Source organism: Lissotriton helveticus, chromosome 8 (genome assembly GCF_964261635.1).
Source record: "Lissotriton helveticus chromosome 8, aLisHel1.1, whole genome shotgun sequence".
Lineage (NCBI taxonomy): Eukaryota > Metazoa > Chordata > Amphibia > Caudata > Salamandridae > Lissotriton > Lissotriton helveticus.
The window spans coordinates 330538923-330559520 of NC_136069.1; the positions used below are offsets into that span (position 1 = coordinate 330538923).

Sequence of the window (20598 nt, forward strand, 5' to 3'; positions counted from 1 at the left end):
AAAGAGGTTAAGGAATTAGATATTACATTATCTTCTTGTATATAAAAAGTCTTTATTTTGCGCATGAGTAGGGCTAAGAAATAAATTCATTTCTGGGGTAGAGAACTCAGAATTTTTTGAAGGTGTACTGCTAAAGAGGTGTAGCACAGGAGTAGCTGCAATATTCTGATGAGTAATAGAGTTTAGAGCTTTAATTGGGCCTCTCTGGGACTCGAAATTTATATCAGGAAGAGTATAGTCCTCTGGTGGAATATGTAGCGGAGTGGAAGGAGCAGTATACGTTTTTTGATCATCCTTAAATATAGGGATAGAATTATGAACAACTGCTACTACAGGGGGGTTAGAGGAATTGTCTTGTTTGACAACATTAATTGCCAAGTTTTGAACTTCTAAACGAAGAGAAAGATCTTCTTCTTGGCTCTTATGAGATATGTCTTCAGAATGAGATAAGACATTAATACCTGATATAATACTGTCTTTTTTAGTGACAGAGGAGTCTCTCTCTAGTTCTTTCAAACTAGTATTAATACTTTCAATGGGGGCCCCTTCTCGATCTACTTTATCTTTACCCTTATCCCATAGGGAGTATAGTTGACATGTACTTTTTACTTGTAGGGCTGGCCCATTTCTATTGCGCAAAGGATTTGATTTTGTTTTGGAGCAGGCTCTACCGACTACTACTCTTCCAGATCTTAATTTCTTTGTAGTCATTTTGTTAAAAAGAGCTATAGACAATAAGACCTTGCTAATGAACAATTATTAACAAGAAGTGGAAAGCAGAAAGAACCCAAGAGTATAAAAGAAGCACAAGGTAATCTAATAGTGAGCGGAATATACCAGACACTCAATCAATCTTAAAACATTAACAAAAACAATAAAATACTAAAGGGAAGTGGCCCAGCCCAGCCTCTATCGGTCTCTGTCGGTCACAGTCGGTCCCGCCCTTGTCCCGGGCTTCTCCCGGCGCTCTCCCGCGCGCTCCCGCGCCGCGGGTATCTTTGACTGCAAATGAACTAAATGGGCTATAGAGGGAGGAGCCTGCAGGGAGAGCGTCCCAGCTGTTGGCAATTGGGAGTGGTTGCTGGCGCTCCTGGGACTGGAAGTCCTGCGCAGAGGGCTCGCGCACTGAGCGAAGAAACTATTTTTAATTACCTTTTTCTTCACTGCTGACTACTAGCAGCCCCACAGCTTCCTCGTCCCGCTGAACACGAGCGGTGGACGGCTACTCTTTTTTAAAAAACACCCCTCCGATCCCGCCCTCCTGACTCCTCCCACCTCCCTCGTCACAGCCTATTTAGGCTCCGCCCACTCTTCTCCCAGCGCAGACTTGAAGCCCTGTGGCAGAGGGCAGAGGGCTCGCGCGCTGAGCGCAGAAACTATTTTTAATTACCTTTTTCTTCGCTGCTGACTACTAGCAGCCCCACAGCTTCCTCGTCCCGCTGAACACGAGCGGTGGACGGCTACTCTTTTTTAAAGAACACCCCTCCTATCCCGCCCTCCTGACTCCTCCCACCTCCCTCGTCACAAGCCTATTTATACGTCATCCATGCGTCCGCGCAGCGGACGAGCGCAGCGGGCGTGCCGTATACGCGCCGGAGTTGCGCCAGAGTTAAGCCCGTCTGCGGCCGGACGGGCCCAGGGGCCATACCCCCTGCCTCTTCTTTGACATATACTTCTGGACAACTTCTCTCCTGTACTGCTAAAGTACCTCTTCCCCATTCTCTCATGCAGCACCTCGTTGCACTAGGTATCTATGTCCCCCACTCTGACTGTGTCACTCCTCCGCGCTCTTCGCCTCCCTTGCCTATCCAGGACACTAGACTTCCCCCCCATTACAACCTCACCATCCTCTCACACTGCCTCTGCCTACCTCCTTAACACTCGCTCGGCAGGCAAGCATCATCTGGAACTGTTCAACCTTCTTACCACTGACTCCCCGGATATTCTGTTCCTAACGGAAACATGGTTCTCTGAAGCCTCTCTCCCTGATATTCTAGCCATCCTCGCCGACTCTTATTACATCCTCCGGGCCGACCGCCCCGACGGCAAGACCGGGGGGGGGTGTTGCTATGATCGCCCGATCTACCCTTCAATTTCAGCCTCTCTCACAACCTTCTATAGCTGGGGTGGACTTTCTGGTCGCCCGCTCCACCAATCTCTCCGCGCCTCTTACTGTCGTCCTTGTCTATCGCCCCCCCCTGAGTATGCCTCTGTTTGTGGCCTCCCTGCAGGAACTTCTCGCTACCCTTGTAGTTAACAACTCTTCTGTTCTCCTGCTAGGTGATTTTAATTACTGGCCAGGCGACCCCAGGGAGGACCTAGCGTCCAAGGACTTCACGGCCACCCTTTCATGTCTCAATTTTAAGTCCCATGTATTGACCCCTACTCACAATCTTGGACACACACTGGACCAAGTTTGGTCATCCCCGGATATAGTTTCTTCCCCCAGCATTCTCCCTTGCACCTGGTCTGACCACTCTCTCATCTCCTTCACTATTAACATTGGTTCCCCTCACAAACACCCCCGCCCCAAGAATGTTTTCGCACGTAGCTGGAATCGTGCTGATCTGCCTTCCCTCTCTCATTCCCTCGCTTCTTCCCCCCCTGACCTCAATGGCATCTCTCTTGACTCACAGGCCGCCGCAGTTGGCAACTGGTTATCGTCTGCCTGCGATTTAGTAGCCCCCCTCAAGCTAGTTAAGTCCATTCGTCCACACGAGGCTCATCGCTGGTTTTAATTCTGAGCTCAAGGCTCTTAAACTGGAACTTAGATGCTCTGAGCGCCTTTGGCGCCGTAGCTACTGCCCCGACCTCAAGGAGAAATATAAATCTCTTCTTAAAGAGTACAAGAAAGCCATTCTTGAGACTAAGCCTAAGTATTTCTCTGAACAAGTAATCCTTTCGTCTAACAAATCTAAAGAGATCTTCTCCTTGGCCAAAAATTTGGCTACTTCTGATCGCGCTTGTCCTAATTTTATCCCCTCTCAGGCCCTCTGTTCTTCTTTCAACGACTTCTTTATTGAGAAGATCGTTAAAATTAAATCCAACATTTCTATCACTCCTTTTATTCCACTTCATTCTGTCCCCTCTGCGTCTAATTCCTCCTTCTCCTCTTTCCCACCTCTTTCTCTGGATTCCTTCTTAATCCTGCTCACTAAAATCAAATCCGGCTCTCCCACCGACTGTGCCCCTGCTCGCATTCTTAAAACTCTCTTTACTTCCTGCCCTGCTGCCCCTCTTTCCCTCCTTAATGCCTCTCTCTCCACTGGATCGGTCCCCTCTTCATTTAAATCTGCTATTGTCTCCCTTATTCTTAAAAAACCTGGTCTTGATTCCTCCCTCCCTTCTAACTTCAGGCCCATCTCTCTTCTTCCCTATCTTGCTAAAATTCTGGAATCTTATGTCACCTCTTGTCTTTCTACCTATGTTGAGCAGAACCAACTTCTTGCTTCTCACCAAGCAGGTTTACGCTCGGGTCACTCGACCGAATCTGTGGTGCTCGCCGTCCTTGACGAGCTGAAAGCCAAGGCTGACACCAACTCTCCCCAAGCTTTGGTTCTCCTCGACATGTCTGCTGCGTTTGACACGGTCGACCATAACATTCTTTTGGACCGTGTCAGCGCAGCGGGCATTAGAGGCCCTGCCCTTTCCTGGATCACGTCCTTCCTAACAGGACGTTCACAAGCTGTTCACCTCCCTGGTTTTTCTGCTCTCCCCCTCCCGGTGCCCTGTGGGGTTCCCCAAGGTTCTTCCCTTTCTCCTCTTCTTTTCAATCTTTACATTCACCCACTTATTTCTTCTCTTCTTCAGCTGGGGGTCTCGGTGTTTAATTACGCAGACGACCTCCAGCTTGTCTTTGACCTTTCTTCCCCTTCTCACTCCCTATCCTTCTTTCGTTCCACTATGGTCTTTATCTCTGGGTGGATGAGCGCCAATCATCTCAAGCTCAACCCAGATAAGACTGAGCTTGTCCTGACTGGCGGCTCATCCAGCCCTTGGTCCTCTGCTTTCTGGCCCCCCACCCTTGGTCCCCCCCCCACCCCGGTTGCCTCCGTTAAAACTTTGGGCATCAAGGTCAGCCAGGACCTGTCCATGCATGGCCAGGTCAGTGCTGTAGTATCTTCCTGTTTTCTCTCCCTTCGGCTGATCCGAAAAATTTCCCGTTTCTTTTCCCTTGAATCTCTTAAAATTATCATTTCGGCCCTCATAACTTCTCGCCTCGATTATGGTAACAGCTTTTTCGTGGGTATTCCTGCCTACGAAACCCGCCGCCTCCAAGCAATCCAGAATCAGGCTGCCCGTCTCATCTTTCGCCTACCCAAAACTCACCACATCACTCCTGTCCTCAAATCCCTTCACTGGTTACCCATCTTGCAGAGATCCTTGTTCAAACTAGGTTGACTTGTTTACCGGGCCCTTGATCGCTCTTCACCGGCGTTCATCAACTCTCTTATCTCTTCTCACACCCCTGTCCGTACTCTTCGCTCATCTTCTTCTGCCCTCCTCACTGTTCCCCGTTTCCGCAAAACTCGCACCGGTGGGTCTAGATTTTCTGTTCTTGCACTCCGGTTCTGGAATTCTCTTCCTCTTTCTATGCGTTCTATCCCTATCTTTTCACACTTCCGTAAAGCGCTTAAAACATTCCTGTTCTCTTTAGCCTACTCCTGTTAATCCTCCCTGGCCCTGTTTGTTCTGCTCCCTAGACCTCCCAGCGCCAGGAAGCCGTTTTGGCCATCGTGCGCTCTACAAATAATTTCATTCATTCATTCATTCAGCAACGCGCTCGCAGCCCTGCAAGAGTGAGCTCCCACGGCGATGTCAGGTAGGAACTTTCAAGGTCCGCCTCACACGAAGCGGGACCCGCGCAGCGGGTTCCGCGAGCAGTCTTTCCAAAGAGCGAGGCAGAGTACAGATAAGCGATATGACCAGCGTTTAGTACAGCAGCAAAGTTGAATAATCCACAAATGAGCCTGAGGCGAAGGTTTTCACCATTCGGTGCAACGTGGGAGGAGCCTGCAGGGAGAGCATCCCAGCTGTTGGCAATTGGGAGTGGTTGCTGGCGCTCCTGGGACTGGAAGTCCTGCGCTAGCAACGCGCTCGCAGCCCTGCAAGAGTGAGCTCCCACGGCGATGTCAGGTAGGAACTTTCAAGGTCCGCCTTACACGAAGCGGGACCCGCGCAGCGGGTTCCACGAGCAGTCTTTCCAAAGAGCGAGGCAGAGTACAGATAAGCGATATGACCAGCGTTTAGTACAGCAGCAAAGTTGAATAATCCACAAATGAGCCTGAGGCGAAGGTTTTCACCATTCGGTGCAACGTGGGAGGAGCCTGCAGGGAGAGCGTCCCAGCTGTTGGCAATTGGGAGTGGTTGCTGGCGCTCCTGGGACTGGAAGTCCTGCGCTAGCAACGCGCTCGCAGCCCTGCAAGAGTGAGCTCCCACGGCGATGTCAGGTAGGAACTTTCAAGGTCCGCCTCACACGAAGCGGGACCCGCGCAGCGGGTTCCGCGAGCAGTCTTTCCAAAGAGCGAGGCAGAGTACAGATGAGCGATATGACCAGCGTTTAGTACAGCAGCAAAGTTGAATAATCCACAAATGAGCCTGAGGCGAAGGTTTTCACCATTCGGTGCAACGTGGGAGGAGCCTGCAGGGAGAGCGTCCCGGCTGTTGGCAATTGGGAGTGGTTGCTGGCGCTCCTGGGACTAGAAGTCCTGCGCTAGCAACGCGCTCGCAGCCCTGCAAGAGTGAGCTCCCACGGCGATGTCAGGTAGGAACTTTCAAGGTCCGCCTCACACGAAGCGGGACCCGCGCAGCGGGTTCCGCGAGCAGTCTTTCCAAAGAGCGAGGCAGAGTACAGATAAGCGATATGACCAGCGTTTAGTACAGCAGCAAAGTTGAATAATGTTTAAAGGTGTAAATACCGTGTACAGACGCATTTTGTAAAGGAGGGGTCAGCAGAAGCTGCAGAAACCGGAGCAGAACTGACGTCAAAAGTGTCGCGCTAGGATTGGGCCACGTGACCAAGACTGAGTAAGGGCTGATTGGTGCATCAGTAAAAGCAGTGAAGTAATTGGTTGAGCACTAATGAAATGTACCTTGTTCTAATTGGTGCGTTAGCTTTCCCAGCAGAAGGTTCTTTTAGTCTTGCAATATTAAAAAATTTGAGAGACAAAATGACGAAGCTTGAACCGAGACCTAGACCAACACAGTTTGAAGCCTTGGCTGAGTGGGAAGATGAAATGCATGATCTAGAGCAAGTAAGGTTTGGAGATTACTTAGGACCAAAGAATAGAGGACATAGGTTTTGGAGAGAAACACATGAGACAAGAATGCGAAGATGGAGGGATGCAAACATGTGTGTTGGAATGTATCCGGTTAGGTTGGTGGATGAGGAGAAAGGGCGGAAAAGTACAGAGAAGAGAAATAATATAGTGTGAGGTTTTCTAATAAGGGGGGCTTTTGGGCTTTAAGAAGCAAGGCTCTGCACGCAGCGACTTTCTTTAGTTGGAACTTTATTTGTATTCACCACTCCAGTACTTAAGCAATACAAGGTTATCGTCTCTTTTCAGTGTCCGATTTTAGAAAGTCTTGTACACGGATATAGATGTCCTCCTGGCTTTGCGATTCTCTCTTTTGAAGACCTTGACCTCAGACAGATAGATTGGAAAATTATCAGGATGATGAGATTACATTTATGTGTAAAAGTATTACATGGAAAACAAAAAGCATGCATGAAAGGTTCGAAAGTATAGCAAATGAAATGGATGTGGATTTTACTAAATTCTAAATTTTGCAGAAACCGTAGAGTGGATTTTACTGACAAAGATATAGAAAATATGAATACAGCAGGAAGAATTACTTAAATAAAAGAATTAATTGTGTTATTGAGAAAATGGGGAGACATGGATAAATGGAAAATGATTTGGTCAAAGAAAAGAGAGGAAAGCAGGGATAAATCCACATTAGCATTCCCAGTAAGAGAAAAGGAAGAAGTGGTAAAAGAATTTCCTATGAGGGAAATACCTGGAGGAGGATATGTACATGTACCTTGGAGCAGATAAGATATTTTATCATTCACAAATGATTTTCCCAGTTGTGAGAGAAACCAGTAGAGTGGTATAGACAAGTAGATCGATTTGTCAAGGTTTCAAAAGTCTTATGGGAAGATTTAGATGGTTTATTTGACATACTAGTACCGGCAGATTTATGGTCAGAATGTAAGATTACAGTGGACTGGCCAAAAGAAGAATATCCACGAGATAAAGTGACAGGTGCTCCTGGACCTGAAGTGATGCGAAAATACGATCAATAGTGTTCTTGAAAAATATTTTTTCACCAAAAGAGACAGATTGGGTAAAAATAAACAGGACAATACAAGAGGCTAAAGAGTCAGTTCATGCATTCTATGGAAGACTGTTATTGGTATTTAAGCAGTACAGTGGTTATGAGGAATTGAATGAAAAGGAGATGAGTCACTTTGTATATTGTTTTGTGTTTGGATTGAGACCAGAAATAGGGGACATGATTAAACATAATTTGATGGGATGGCAGTCATGTTCAGTGGATGAAGTCCTGAGACATGCGAAATATTGTAGTGATGAAATTGAAGTTAAACAGAGAAAGCTCAAAGAGAAAGCAATGTGGGCACAAGTAAAGGTTGCAGAACATCAAGCAGCTCAGTTAGAAAGCAGGAATTCAGAAAGTAATCAAAATAGAGAAAAAGGGAATTCTACCAAACCAAAGTTAACTGCAAATATAGAAGAGTTAAAGAAGAAATATCCATGTCATAGTTGCGGCAGGTTGAGGCATTGGAAGAAAGAGTGTAAGTATCCACCAAAAGTTAATCCTGAAAATACATCATTGAATCCACAGGTGCAGAGTGAGATAATTCAGCAACCATCGCCACAGCAACAGGTAGTTAATCCACAGTGTCAGGTGCAACAATCTCCACTTCCTCACAATGTAAACCTACAGAGATACAGTACAGAGACAGGATTCTGCGCAGGAGATCAGGTAACGAGAAATAATAGAGTGCATGTGAGTCCGCAATATTGACTGAAAGAGGACGCAAGCAAGTCGGATGATAGTTTCTGACGGTGCCTTAGAGAGGGAGAAGAGTGTGTGCTTGGCGCTACTCTGGAGATAGATCAGTCTGGTCCATATGTGAATGGAAAAGTAAATGATGTAGATATAACTTTCCTAGTGGACACAGGTGCTACCCGTTCTACTGTTAGATCAGTGGAAATTCTAAATCTTCCTCTCTTGGGTGAACATATATAAGTGGTAGGTGTAGCAAATCAGCAGATTAAAACATCTTTAACAAAACCAATTGAAATTGGAAATTTCAAAGACATGCATCGATTTGTTGTGTGTGACGGTAGTCCTGTAAATCTCCTTGGAAGGGACATACTGTGTAAAATGAACTGTGCCATTTATTGTTCACCAGAGGATGTATGACGTTATAACGCATACTATTACTCCGCAGACCATTACAACGCGACTTTTACTCCGCATACCGTTACAACGCATAGCGCCTTGGGGCGCTGGATAGTGGTAAGTATAATTTACTATTCTAACTCCAGTCCCCGTGGACCCTAGGGAAGGTGTTGGATAGTAAATTATACTTATTCCCTATCCTAGAGCGCCCCCCAGCGCAATGCGTTGTAATGGTATGCGGAGTAACAGTCGCGTTGTAATGGTAGTGCGGAGTAAAAGATGCGTTGTAACGGGTGTATACCTTCACCAGATGGGATAGAGTTCCAAACTCCAGATGAGGATAGCCTGTATAAAATGACAATGACACTAATTGAGGCAGAAAAGAATAAAATGTTTCCTGTGTTTGAACGAGAAAGAATACCGGAAGAACTGAAAGAGGTAGTCAAAGATCAAGTGTGGAATTTCACAGGAGAGGATATTGGTTTGATGAAAAATGTAGATCCTGTAAAAGAAGGAGTAAATTGTCTGAATATTCCTCAATACAAAATGACAGCTGAAATAATTGAATAACGCCATTGATAGAGAAAATGATTGAGCAAGGGATTTTGAGAGAAATAGAAAGCAGTCCTTGTAATTCCCCGATAATGGGATTGAAAAAGCCAAATGGAACGTTCAGAATGTACAGGACCTGAGAAAGGTAAACAAGATAGTCGTTCCATGTTGTCCGATTGTGCCAAACCCAGCAGTAATTTTATACCAAATTCCACATGATGCAGAATGGTACACAGTCATTGATCTATGTAATGCGTTCTTCACTGTTCCATTACACCCTGAAAGCCAGCCAATATTTGCGTTCCAATTCAAAAGTCGTATTTTAGCATGGTGTCGAATTCCTCAGGGGTATACTGAAAGTCCCTCAATCTTTAATCAGTTATTAAAAAAATCATTAGAAGATCTAAGTCTACCTGGAGAATCAGTTCTAGTCCAAAATATTGATGACCTGTTATTGGCATCAAAAACAAAAGAGGCATGTGTTACAGACACTGTTACCCTGTTAAATCATCTGGCAGATGAAGGACATAAAGTGTCACAGTCAAAATTACAGTTTTGTCAATAGGAAGTACAATATTTGGGACACAAGATTGCAAAGGGAATCAGACAGGTAACTCTAGAAAGGATCATAATGATACAGGGAATGAAACCTCCAAAAACACAGACAGGTGAGAATGTTTCTTGGAATGGTCGGATATTGTCGATAATGGATTAGTGGATTTTCATTAATAGCAAAACCTTTACAGAGATTGACAAAAGCAGATGTAAAAGACCCAGAAACTCTGAATAAGGCAGAACTGGAAGCTTTTGAGCAGTTAAAAACAAGTCTATGTGAAGCACCAGCTTTGTGAATGCCAGATTATGAAAAAGAGTTTGCGTTATATTGCAGTGAGAGAGAAGGATGTGCATGTCAGTTTTAATACAGAGACATGGAAAACTGAGAAAACCAATTGCATACTTTTCTGCTGTTCTGGATCCTGTTGCAAGGGCATTGCCGGGATGTTTAAAAGCAGTAGCTGATAAAAGCATGAGTATTGAACAAAGTGAAGGTATAGTGATGGGATTTCCGTTGAGAGTATATGTACCTCACTCGGTGGAGATTCTCCTCACTAGAAGTAAGACGCAGTATCTTACCAATAACAGAATGACAAAATACGAGAAGACAATTTTAGGTACAGACAATGTTACAATTTCAAGATGTGTAAATGTAAATCCATCTACATTATTACCCGATGCCATGAATGTGGAAGTAAGAGATGAAGTAGATCATAAATGTCCGGACGTACTAGAATATTACACCAAACCAAGGTCTGATATCAAAGATGTATGCTTACCTGAATCCGACTATGTGATGTTTGTGGATGGATCATGTCTGAGAACAGTTAAGGGTGTATTGAGTGCTGCATTTGCTGTTTGTACAGTAGCAGAAGTCTTGGAAGCATCTTGTCTGAAAGGAATCCGTTCAGCTCAAATTGCTGAGTTGATTGCTTTGATTCGAGCATGTGAATTGGGAATAGAAATCAGGATTACCATATTGACTGACAGTCAGTATGGGTTTGGGGCTGAATTTGTGAAAATGTTAATTGATGCACACAGTGACAAACTGAACATGTTTCAAGTCCTTTGAAGCTAACAACTGTAGTAGAGACATGGCAGGAGGTAAAACAAATGCAGGAAGAAGCTGGTGATGAAGAAAAGGATAACTGGTTGAAGGCAGGATGTAGACAAAGAGAAGAGGATGAAATCTGGGTATACAAAGATGAAAGAACAGTAACGCCAGATAACATGATTTCAAATATGGCCCGAATGTATCATGGTCAAGCCCATATAGGAAGAGACACGCTGATTAGGCTGTTTAGACCGACATGATATAATCCAAAGTTTAGGATGAATGCTGAGAGTCGTTGTCAGAGGTGCCTTATCTGTCAAGACCTGAACCTAAGAAGGAAAACTGTTGCGAGTCTGGGAACCATAGGACGGGAGGGAGGTCCATTCACTAGAATGCAATTGGATTTCATCAAGCTTCCTTCATGTAACAGACTTAGGTATGTGCTCGTAATTATTTTTCTATTCTCACGATGGGTTGAAGCTTTCCCCACTAGGAGAAACAATGGAGTAACTGTTGCCAAACTCCTGTTACGAGAGATAATACCACGCTACGGTTTTCCAGTAACCCTTGAAAAAGATCTTGGAAGCCACTTCCATAATGAACTAATGCAAATGATTTGTGAAGCACTGGACATTCATCAAAAATTGCACTGTGCTTACAGACCAGAAGCTTCAGGGGTGGTTGAACAAGTAAATGGAACAATAAAAAACAGAATTGCCAAAATGTGTTTGGCCACAGGACTAAAATGGCCCGATGCCTTACCACTTGTTCTTATGACCCTGAGGAGTACTCCTGGCAAGAGAACAGGATTAAGCTCACGAGATTTTATTGGGAAGAGTAATGAGACAAGCATTTGTACCAGTTGATAAACTGTTGAGCATAAATGATGATATCATACTGGATTACTGCAAAAGTCTGACTGACGTAGTAACTTCTGTGTTACATCAGGTGGGAACTGAGTCACAAACGAAAGAAAAACATCCAGCTCAAGATCTAGTTCCTGGAGATTGGGCATGGATAAAAGTTCACAGTAGAAGAAACTGTTTGGTGCCTCAATGGCAGAGGCCACGACAAGTCATTCTTGTTAGTACCACTGCAGTTAAGTGTGCTGGACTCAAAAGATGGGTGCACGCTAGTCATACTATTTGTGTGCCAGAGCATGAAAGTCTGCAGGAGGAGAGTGAAAGCACCACTGATTCAGATACTGAAGGTGAACCAGAACAAGATCCAGATACTGAAGCTCGACCTGTTCGTCGACATCTGGAGATATCAGATATTAGCTCTGCATCAGAGGGAGAAAATGAAATTGTTGAAGTACCAAATATTGAAGATCGACCTATAAGTCGAGATTTGGTAGAAGCTAATACCGGCAAGGACACTGAGCAAAGTGAAAAGAAAGCTGGTAATTTGAGAGATACTGAAGGACAGTCTGAAAACTCTGAAAGCAGGAACCGAAATCTCGAAACTGGTGAAAAGGAAATAACTCACAATGAGGATGAGCTTCCAGGTACCAGCTATGGAGAAGTTCCTAACAGAGTGAAAGAACTGACAAAAGACAATTCAAACTCTGGAAAAGAATCAGATCCTGTGAAATTCATTATAAATAAAACTATAGAAAGATCTGAGACAGAGACTGATGACAGTGATGATGAAACTGAACTAAGGAGAAGTTCGAGAAAACAAACTTGGAGAGTAGAACGAAACACTACTGAACCTGAAATAAAGAGAGTAAGAAAAGGAGCTAATTGGCCTAAAGAAATTGATGGACAAAATTAAACTGATGAACAAAGCCAAAGTGCAAGAGGATCAAGTAAATGAAATAACCAGTCAAAAGGAATAGTTGGGAAAGAAAATAGAAGTTGTGCAAAGGCCAAAAAGAGTGAGAAGACAAATCAAAAATACAAATCACCTGAGTGGACCTACATGTTATTATCTCCAATAAGGGAAGTATACAGCAGCCAAGAAAACTTGTATAGCCAAGGTGTTGAAAAAGAAAGTGAGTAAGCTGTACCATAAAGAAAGTAAAAGGATTTTCTAAATGTAACTGAAAAGAAAGGGATATATATATATATATATATATATATATATATATATATATATATATCCAAACGAAAGTTGTAATTGAATTTGAAGGAACATTGTAAGTGAAATAAGGTTGTAAAGAAACAATTGAAAGTAAAAAGATTGAAATATTTGCTGTATAAAAAAAAAAGGGCCTCTAATTAAGTGACTAAATCAAAACGTTACATTTTTAGAAAATGGTGTAGAATGTGGTTACTTTCTACTGGAATACTAATGTTGATATGGTTAATTATTGCTATTTTTATTCCTTTTACTCCTGACATTGAAAAACTGAAAGCAAATGAAAGTCTGAATGATAAAAATAATGAATTGAAAAATGAGAAATTACATGTATATAGGCCTGAAATCCATCAAGATAATTCTGTAAGTGACTTCTCTAGGAATACTTTTTCAAAATGATTGTCTGAATATGTGAGAACCATGGATGCCAGCGATTGTTACATCTGTGTAAAATTGCCTGCATCTGTGTCAGAAGGTGTGACCTATTGACATATGGTGTGACCTGTAGTGTTATAACAAGTCTATTTTATAGATCTGGGAAATTAGAATATTTCTATTCTGATTTGGATGATGTATTTGCAAAATTGAAAATTGTAGCAGAACTAAACAAAATTAACCCTGCAAAGGTTTTTGGTGAATATTTTTTGGAGACCCAAGAATTGACTCATGATTATGCTTTTAGACATAATTTGACTTGTAAAATGAGAAATGAGGAAAAAGCTTTCTTGAACATGGTAGAGGAAAGGAGACAACAATATAAGAGACGAGAAAACGTGAAACAAACTAAATCTACAAAATGGGAATTTTCAGGTGATAATATTGAAGGACATAATGTAAATGTTGCTATAAGTATTGATACACCAATGTTAGGGAAATTATGTATCCAAAGAGATAATACCGTGTATGACAATTATTTTGTGGGTGCAAGTCAATGTGAAGATACATATATTATCAAAGGGGGATGTGGATTTAAAGGTGGAAATTATCCAGTTTTCCCAGGGATATATTTTCTGTGTGGGAACAAAGCTTATTATAGGTTACCTGACCACTGGTATGGCTCATGCTATATTGGATTGGTCTTTCCAAAAAATGTTCATGTTGACAGAGGTACGAATGGAATTCATGAAATAGGCAAACCTTTAAGTCGTCGTAAAAGAGAAAGTGTAATTGAAATAATAGGTGATGTTTTTGGAGCACTAACACCAGCAGTGGGCACATCATTTAATGCAAATCGAATAAGACAATTGTAGATAAATTGTCAACCGACACAGCTGGAAGATTTTTGATGGTTAACACAGAAATGTTTGCTACGAGAAGTATGGTGATGCAAAATCGACTTGCTTTAGATATAATACTGGGAAAAGAGGGAGGAGTTTGTGGAATTTTAAAGGTCCAACACTGTTGCACCTATATTCCAGACAGAAGTCAGAACATTGAAAAGTACATTACAAATATTTCCCAATTACATAAAGAAAAAGAACCACTAGAAGTACAAGGTGTACTTGGAAAACTTGGTAGAAGTTTTTCAGCAGTTAAAAATTGGCTTTATGAAATAAGTAAATTTATAATAGGTAAAATACAAATACCAGTGACCATAATCATATTAGTGATTTTAGTTTTGAGACTTAGCTGTCAATGTAGGCAGAGAAGAAATGTAAAAAGAATTTTGAAGAAAAAGATTGAAGAAAAACAAAACAGGGAGAGAGAAAAAGGTGATATTGAAATGGAGCAATATAAGAGAGAATTTCTCTCTCAGCCAGTTCTTCCCAGACACACACTTTGCTTGCCCCAGATGCCAGTCCCCCGCAGCAAATTTTAAACAAATGTTCTGGGACTGCCCCAATATTCACAATTATTGGGATGGTATCCACAGGACACTTCAAACAACGACAGGCATCACAACCATGTCCACGTGGGAAGCTTGTGCACTCGGGATCTTCCGCAGGCGGAAGACCAAAAAAGTGCAGTGCCGATTCATATCCCTTGCCATCCTACTCGCTAAAAGGGGGATAGCCATGCACTGGAGAACCCCAACCGGCCCTCCAGAAGCAGCCTGGGTGGAGCTCTAAAAAAGTGGGGGAAGGCGGAAGAAGAGACACTCAGGGAGGAAGAGCTTAAGGGAACCCGAAAACATCCTATCTCCCTGGAGTGGGCGCAATTGCTACACATGTTTATGCACAAGACGAACCAGCCGGAGAATGTGGAGGATACACAACCCGAGATAATTCCATCCCCCCACGCTCAGCGTAACGCAGACACCCCACACGGGAACCCGCTTCCCCAGAGTTAGCCTCAGACAATGAACGCTCATGACATGTCCTTCTGACCATTGCTGGGCGGACCCCAGAATTATACGGCCCGACCTTCACCCCGCACATGCACACTCACGCCCCCACATGCTACTAAAGGTATGATATCATAGATACATAATTTCCCGTAGATATCGGGAAACAGAGCCCCCCCCCCCCTTCCTTTTCTCCCCTAGTTTAACCAAACAGTTAATTGTTTGCAAGGTTGTGTTGGCAGGCTGTTACGCCAACAGTTGTTGGGGAACATACATCCATAAGGCTCAACAGGAAGACATCATACATCACACACTACAGCTACAAATGCACTTCTGCCCATGAGCGTCAAGCCACATCCGCACAGCAGATAGACTAGTTGGTGAGTTAAGACCGGCATGCAGACTCCCCAATGACAGTCCAACACCACGGGTTATTTAGATCTCCCATAGTGAACCATTGGAATGTAAGTGGACGTATCCTAACCAGCTCAGGCAAACCGAAACATTTGTTGATGTCCACAAGGGTGCTGCAAATTCATATGGCTTTGTTGATTTTTCTATGCACTGATGTACTGAGTCACAGAACCATCAAAATTGTAAAAACCCAATCAAAAAATTCAAACAAAAAATAAGAGAGAATTTATCAAGATACAAGGAAATTAGAAGAAACAGAATCATAACAAGTACTAATTAGAAGAATTTGAAACATGTTGAGTTATAAAAAAAATTCTAAATTTTGGCAGGTAATTTGGTGATAAAATCACCAAAGGGGAAGTTGATGGAGCAAGGTGTAAAACATTTTTTTTTGTATACCCCTTGTAAAATTAACTCTCCATAACAGTAATAAGTACTAAAAGTGTGTTTTTTTAAAAATTAACCAACATAGAGTAAAATGCATACACAGATACAAGTGGGATACTAATTTGCATGATTTTGCAAAGGCATAATTGACTAATTTGTCGTATATTGTGCCATAAAGCGTACACATGTGTTATAACCTAATAGAAATGCATGAATGTGCTTCTGTCTATTTACTTGTGGCATAAATCATGAAGATTGGTAAGTCAAATCACGCATATATGTCGCTTAAAGCTAGGTAAATACTAACCAGGTTATTATTAGAAAGGGGGAGGTAAACAGAAAGGGCTTTATTTCGTAAATGTATACCTATTTGTGTTTGTTTCCGTGATAGTTCCTAAATTGAGGCCTATGCGAGCAAAAGAAAGATGGAGGTTGATTGAAATTCCGAGATGGCGACAGAAGTGCGCAGACGCCAGATCGGAGATGCAAGCTGCCTGTTACTGAGCAGTATGGGTCAAGAACAGCGTGGCCATTTTATGGGACCTAAGCCAAAAGACAGCGAAGCCAGTATTTTGCCAGTGGGAAAAGAATGACAACTAACAATTTAAAGGACACTTCGAAGGAAGTAGAATATTTAGACAACACCCCAGTTGCAGCAACGTGATGATGACCATGCAAAAATCATAATAAAAGATGATGCTCATCCAACTTCAAATTGACCAATCACAGACATTTGAGAACTTAAGAGTAACGAATTTAGATAGATAAGTTAGTGAAAAAGGGTATAAAAGAGGACATTTGGGACATTGAAAAAAGCTCGCCTTTTTTATTTGATCTTTGCACCCCGAGATGCTGTCGGTCTGCGCAATTTTCCTTGAGGCGCAGGGACTTTGACATTTTTCTCGACCGCGAGGTTTTCGTTTGGGACTATTACATTCTATACTGATGTCTTCGCTTCTACATTTGGGTAATATGTCACAGTTTTATTTTCTTTGAAACTGTCATGCTAATAAATGAATGTTATTGACATTTAACTTTTCTATTAGGATTTATTTCACAACTGAATTATTTCTAATTTATTAAAACGTAGAGATCATGCTAGTAGATTGACATTTCTAAAATAAAAATTAGATAAATGGAGAATGAAGCTGGACTTGATATTTCCTTTTAGTCAACTTTTACTAGCAGATCCGAAATTAACTATGAATAGTGGGGTGATAATATTTGTCTTACTTTAATTAAAACCATGGTATTTAGAAATAAAACTGCAGTTGTAAATAATGTATAAAGTTTAGTTCAGGCACTCCACTATAGCACCGCGACTCCCTTTTTGAACCCATACTGAATCCTCGGAACAGAACAAATGTGTGTATGAATGGAAGGTTAGAATGATGGGCCTAGTTGTAAGAGTTTATAAGTAGTTCCGTGGGTTTAAAGGTGATGGTTTATGAAGAATTTTTGGAGCCGCGGTGCACTAGCACCACAACAGGAATGAGGATATTCGGCCAGAGCTGCCAGTGGAACTGGGAAACAGGTTCATATCACAGCCTCAGCTCATCATCCTGTGATTCTGGGCAATTCACTTAACGACCCGTGCTTAAAAAAAAGTATGCTTTAATGTAAAACTTCTGATTGTCATGTAAAGCGCTCAGATGCCCATGGGCCAAATTCACGCTATATTAAACTGCCAAAAACTAGACCCTGCACATATGACATAGAGGCTGCCTGCCATATCTCATAATACATACAGTCATAGCTGCCAAGGTTTCAGATTGCTATGTGTGACATTTTCATAATTGCAATGCAATTATGAGTGACATTTCAATGACTATGAGTGACACTTTCGCTCGAGCAAAATCAAGCAAGGAAGATGAGGGAAACATAGAGATATCAGAAATTACGCCTGTTTGAGCAACGAGAAACTCTAAGAATATCTTGGAGGGGCACTAACCAGAGACAGACTGAATTACTGCAATTCTCAGTAACCGGGCAGGAAGTCGCTGCAGCTGCTCAGTATATTATCTCATCAATCTGATCATTCATGACCATGTGCTAGCCTAAAAACAAATTGTATAGCATAGCATAGCAAGTATACCTAGGAGATTGTACCCTCACTCAGTCGCAGGCACTTCTTTGCAACCCTGGGGAACCGTCACTGCGGCAACACAGCTGCTTAGGTTTCAGATTGCTTATGTGTGACAATTCTTTAGCTCAGTGTGCTTGTTTGTGACATTTCATTCTCTTTGAGTAAGACTATAGAAACCAGCAGTTATGCTTTGTGCCATTCTGCACACATACGGAGTATAAACTGTGCAGAAATAGTGAGCTGAGTGCTAGCACTTGTTTGCTTGGCAGTTAGGAGTTGCATCAGGCTGCATAAGAAGCACATTTACCTTCATCATCGATAATAAAGAACATTATCACATGAACGTGCAGCTGCAATACATCACTGTGTGCTTTGACTTTAGGCATTTAATACAACAGTCGCAACTAGCACTGGCCTGATAGGATTAACTGCCAATATGTCAGTGAGAAAGGTGAAAAATACAGACCCCAGAATGTAAAGCTAGGAATGATAGACAGTTTTCATCTCACTGCCACATGACAGCTATCTGATAGTGACACTCACACTGTATTAAAAATAAGGATTCTGATTGATTGACAGCCCCATCAACAAAGGCATTTTAGATGCATATTCTCATTTTACTAAAAAAAAACTTTTGGAAAAGAAAATATATGGACCTCCAAACATCAAATGCATTGTCCTGCTTCTGTAAAGTTTGCTTTTGCTTTCAGATGGTTGCACCAGTCATGCCCCACTTCTGCCACTATAAGAAATTGAAACTTTTGACTGGTGCCTTTGCTTCAGCATCGTGTCATAATATGCCAGAAAGGTTACAAAAACGAGCAATATTATTAGAATATTAAAAATACATAAAGGTTTTATCATCTTAAGCGTAGTAAAAGCGCAGAACATTTCAGTGACTGTTTAGGTGTCTTGATTTACCGACCCTTGTTTTCCTGTCACGCTGTACTTAAATGAACTCATCCCGAGGGAAAGTTTACGTCCTGGATGTATGCTTGCATCCTATGAGTAAATAAAGTTGGACAATTTCCAGCACGGGAACTTGCTTCCACAACGGAGAACACCCAGACCAACCTGCGGAAGAGGTGATACTAATCTTCATAAAGCCATATTGACCTGGTGAGAAATAGAAGAGCCGGCCTCAGGGTGACTTCTGGCCTACATAATGCAAATTAGCTTTTTAGCAGCAGCGCGATCAGCTAGCTGCTTGCAGGTCGGTGTCTGGACTGGAGTCTCATTTACTGTTTTACATGAACCATGTAAAAAATAAATGAGACTTCATTCCAGACACTGAGGAACCGAAGGCAGCTGATCGCGCTAAAAACTTAAATTGTGGATGATAGGATTAACACTCTGCTGCACTGTTTAGTTACACAGTCACTCTCACTGACTTGTGAGGCTTGCCCCAGCACTTACAGGCCAGCTGCCGCCCGTCTCCGCAGACAGTCACTTCTCCTCGGAAAACGTGCACGGTGCGCCGGCTCGCCCTTGTAATAATTGGACTTTCACTGAGGCTCATGATCAGGCAGTGCTGCTGCACAGACAGTGGGCTCCATGTGCGCTGGCGGTTCCGTGGGCTTCTAAATCTGGCATAGTCATGATTCGTTTTAATTTACCGCCATGGCTGTGATGCCTCCCAAACTAAACTCAGGCAGCAGGACGTAACGTCGCGCAGCGCTTATGACGTCGACATTCGGAACGTAATACAGCGCAGAAGAGGAGGGGAGCTAACGTTTCTATTTATACATTGTAGCATTCATAGATTCCCCAAGCACAGTGCCTTGAGCAGCGCTACCAGCCACTCCAGTTAATAAAGCAGCTTATGGCTTGGCAACCGAGGCACTATAACGATTATGCGTGACAATGCATTTCAGTGCGGTGATGCGGACCACCACACTGAAATGCGTTAGTGTCACGCCTTATGCGTGATACTTGGCAGAACTGCATACAAAACTCAAATGTACGTGTTGAGATGGGAGTGTTCTGTGGCCTGACTGAGTCATAAACGTGACCTCACATTTATTAAATAAACGATATTGAAGGTTGCTGCAAGCGCCGATTTGAGTGTTCTTGTATGTATGTGCCTGCCTATCCCTGTTGTCACAGGCCCAAACGTAGTGGCATAGTAGGAAGAGAAAATATGGCATTTACTTCCTCTCACACGTGGGTGTCATGGGGATACAGTAATTACAACTATCCTTCCTGTCAACAATACTTCATCTTTAACTTTTTGTTGTGCAATAAGCGTGTATGGTTCCCTTTCAAAATCGGTATTAGTTTTTCCAAATTTGAGTGAAAATGTTGTTGTAAATGCAGCACTCGGTTCAACAATAACCGCCCTCTAAATGACGCCAAGAAAATATTCATTTTGTTGAATGGCAGCCTAACAGCTACGCCCCCAGACACGCCCCTGACTGCCCAGCAAGGCCCACCCAATCAAATTAGTGACTACCGGCAATTTTATTTTCTCGTTTCTAGCACTGCTTAGCAGTCCCCAGTAGAACGTTTATGGGTTCTCTGCATACTAAATGCTCTGGTCTTTATCGTTTGTTCTCGGTTAGTTTTGGATGGGCTTTTATCTTTGTACCTTAAATATACCTATTTTACATACCTGCTCTTATTATTCTGGCTAACGATGCCTCATTTATATAGTCATGCTTACACGTACCACGTTCATTATGAGGAATTGTCAGTGCACACACTTTTGCGCAACGTTCTACCTATGGCAGTTGCAGGAGGTCTTTTGCTCAG

General features: G+C 42.7%; 1 protein-coding gene across 2 annotated transcripts in view; it reads right to left on the reverse strand.

Annotated features, from left to right (window-relative positions):
- Positions 1-20598, reverse strand: part of MTMR6 (myotubularin related protein 6) — a 544203-nt gene that overhangs the window by 523407 nt on the left and 198 nt on the right. The window lies entirely within an intron of this gene.